Here is a 3,848-nt window from a genome sequence, read left to right on the forward strand (position 1 = left end):
TTCTGTTCTTGCACAGGTTCTTTACCCATTCAATGAAGTGTTGGTTCAAGCTCAGGATCACCTTTAACCAATGTCGAAGGGTTTCCTCTGGTTATAACTTGGAGGTGCAACCAAAGAAAGAAAAACAAAATAGAACGATGGAAGAATAAGAAAGTGTGAAATAGAATAAATGATGAATAGCTAAAGTAGCAAAGTGCAAAGTGCTTCTAAAATGCCTATTCCTTGGCAACAGTGCCAAAAACTTGACAATGCCCTTTTGCGTGTGTACCGCAAATGCACGGGTTTGTCGAATTAATAATACTCCGGTGAGTGGATAGTCGAATCCACAGGGAGTAGTGATTAGAAACACAAAGATTGCTATTTATCTAGAACGAAAATGAATCAATAGTGATGTGAATTAGAATCAATGCAAATAGAAATAAGAAAAGAAGAAGAAGGTGCAAATAAAAGATAGGAGAGGCAATCGAAGATAAATGGGGCACCAAAACATTGCTCACCCTAGGATATTGTTTCAAGTGCAAGGCCAATCGTTATGTTTCCTAACTAATGTCTAATGGAGATCCTTAAACATACGGCCCCAAAACTTAAGGTCAACCGTGACTAACTCAGTACATTATTCCTCGGTGGAGAAATCTCTCGGGCCTCGACACCTCACACTCGTGCATAGGGTTGCTTTTAGGCTCTAGGGATCCCAAGTGATAAACCCTATTCCGTAAAATAGATATAACCCTTCAATGGTGCAAAGGGTCCCAAATTCATACTCAGATAGATGAGTATAACATTCGTGATGAATCAGTGCTGTTAGGTGTGACAGATGCTGTCTCAGACCCGACCCTGTTGGTGTTCGCTTCCTTGCCATTGTCTACAACAGGAAATGGAATGAATTAATTTAGTTATGTATCAATGCAGGATGAACACGATGGTCCTAGGAGCACCTTTGATCGTGCTCTCGGTCAAGCGCATGATCGTGCTTTTTTTCAAAAAGCTTGATCATCATCTCCGAAGATTTCAAAAAAACTTGATCTAAAAAAATTTGATAGAAAAATTATATCAAATCAACAAAAATCAATGATGGGAAAAACAAAATTATCGATGAACCACGGGTAAGACCAGCTAGAACTTGACAACAACACCAAAAATGATAGTTGGTGGCTTACCGGAGTAGGTAGAGAGAGTGCCTAAGAAGAGGAGAAAGTGTGATGATGGTCAACAAATTGTGAAGCTAACTTATAGGTTTTTACCGCACGAGAGAATGAGATGAAGGATGACACGACCGAATTGTGAGTGTGTACCTCAAGTGCACGGGCGTCAAAGTAATAAAATACCCGGTGAGATGGTTACTCGAAACCATAAGAAACAGAAGTATTAGTAATAACAACTTCTTAGTTATCTAGTTAGAGTTATGATTGTGATGAAATGAACTTAATTGCAAGAATAAGAATATCGCAAGCAAGCAAAGGGAAAATAGAAATAAAGGGAGGTCTCAATCAATAAAGATGAGGTACCCGGCCAATGCTCTCCCTAGGTTCTAAACATGAAGTGCAAGACTTACTTAATGCTCCTAAACCAAGTTAGATGAGTCGAGGCAATCTAGGATAATCGATCCATTCCTCCAGGCCAGTGATACTAGTCCCCTATGAGGTCCCGGTGGAGAAATCAATCAATCTCAACACCTCACACCACATATGAACGTAATAAGCTCTAGAGATACCTAGGAGTGCAACAATTCCTAAAGATAAACCTAACCCTACTTCTAGGTGAAATATTCCTAATCCCTACAAGGTCCCTATGGCAAAATATCTCAATCTCACATCTCACAACAAATATGGTTGCACAAAGTTTTAGGAATATGCAGATAGGAAGCACTCATCAGAAGGGAAAGGGACACTCCATTATCTCATGACTCACCCTCTCAATCCTCTTTAATCTTGGAGTTCTAACCCTAATGGAGGCCTCTCTCTCACCAAGGCAATGAATTATGCATTAACAATCAACCACAAAGATCAATATGACATGAAAGTAATGATAAAACAAGATTAAAACTCAAATAAACTTGTAATTAATGGAAAACATAAAGTAAGTCAATACAAAAGATAAGATCCTAGAGTTCACATGCCCAAATACCTAGTAGGGTTTAGGCCTCCATGGGGCAAGTTACAAAACAAAGTATAATGCAATAAAAAGCAAAGTAAACCCTAGAGGAAAACACCTTAGAATTTGTGATGATGGCCTTGATGGGGCTTTCAACATCTTGAAGGATCCTTCTCTGAAGCTAGGTTACTAAAGGCCCCCTTGATGTTGTGACGAATGAAAGATCTATCAAAGTTAGTGAAGAACGCCCCTCAAATTCGCCAAAGTCCTCCTCTTGAAACCCTAGCCGGTTGGCCCTTCGAACGCTATCAAAAAGTCTCCAACAAATAGGGCAAAAGGGCTATTTATAAGTCTAAACCACGATTTCACCTGCCCACTTGAGCTGCAGAAATTCCCACATGACCGCGTGGAATTTCCACGTGGTCATGTGAATAGTGTTCTACTATAGCACGCTACAGTGCACACTGCTCGCATACTCTTCTCTTGAGGCCACATGGTCGGGCACACGCCCATGTGGTAGGTTATAAGACTTTTCTTCATCGAATCATCATTTGGAAGGTCTTGCATCCTTCACATAGAGTACGGACATGGAGATGTGATTGCTTTTGTGCCCTTCTAACTAGCAAATTGCCTTAAATCCTCTTCAAAGTTGGCACACACCTCCACGTACATGAGCTCCTCCTGTGTCTTGATCCTTAGGTTGTACAAGAACTCCAAAAATGTGTCTTTATAACCTATTTTCGCTTATTGTTCTTCCTTCAAGGCATTTGCAACCTAATTGCACAAAATAACACCAAATACACTATATGAGACATAAACCATGGTAAAAATGATGGTCAAAGCATGTAAACTATATAGAGAAATATGTCTACTCAAGCACTTATCAAATGGTTGGGAATAGTTAGCAAAAAGGGGCGACTGGTGTTTAATAGGTTTTTGAAGAAGGTGTTGAATAGGTTTTTGAAGAAGAACAAGGTTAAGCTGACAAGTCACGACAGGACACACCCTTGACATGATCATGCTAGGGTTATCAGGGTACACACGATCATGTCGAGGGTGTGTCTCTCCCCATGAAAATCTCAGGAAAATTTCCCAAGAGCTTAAAAGGGGAAAACATGATCGTGTAAATAGCAAGAGCACCGTGCGACCCATCCTGGCATGATTGTGTCTGGCCTGTTTCCTCCTTGAGTTTTACAAAATGGAAGCCAATCAAAATCAGTAGGCCACGCATAGGCGTGCCAAACCCATGCACAACTAGAAAATTCTAGGAAAATTGTTTTCTTCCTCCAAAATAAAAGATTTGGGCACATGATATAAGAAAGACCATTGCCGAAACATCAAATGCATAGAAAAAAACCTACGAGGGACACCGATTAAAGCAAGCCGCAGCAAAAAATAAGTAAAATATGAAGAAGAAAAACCGAAACAAAAGTACACAAACAAAAGGAAACAAAATAACTTGAGTTGCCTCCCAAGAAGCACTTGTTTTACGTCACTAGCTTGATGTACCTGTTTAGGCGGGGGAATCATGAAGTAAGAACACACTGTCCACTACAAGAAAAGGAATGCCCTCTTTTATCGTATAATGCTTCAATCGATGCCCATTTACCCTGAAAGTTACTTTTGTGGGCTGAGAGATCTCAACTGCACCATGAGAAAATGTTTGCATGATCAAGTAAGGTCCTGACCAGCAGTATTTCAATTTTTTGGGAAAAAGCTTCAACCTTGAATTGAAAAAGGAGAACTTGCTCTCCACC

The sequence above is a fragment of the Dioscorea cayenensis genome, chromosome 20 (assembly GCF_009730915.1).
Source record: "Dioscorea cayenensis subsp. rotundata cultivar TDr96_F1 chromosome 20, TDr96_F1_v2_PseudoChromosome.rev07_lg8_w22 25.fasta, whole genome shotgun sequence".
Lineage (NCBI taxonomy): Eukaryota > Viridiplantae > Streptophyta > Magnoliopsida > Dioscoreales > Dioscoreaceae > Dioscorea > Dioscorea cayenensis.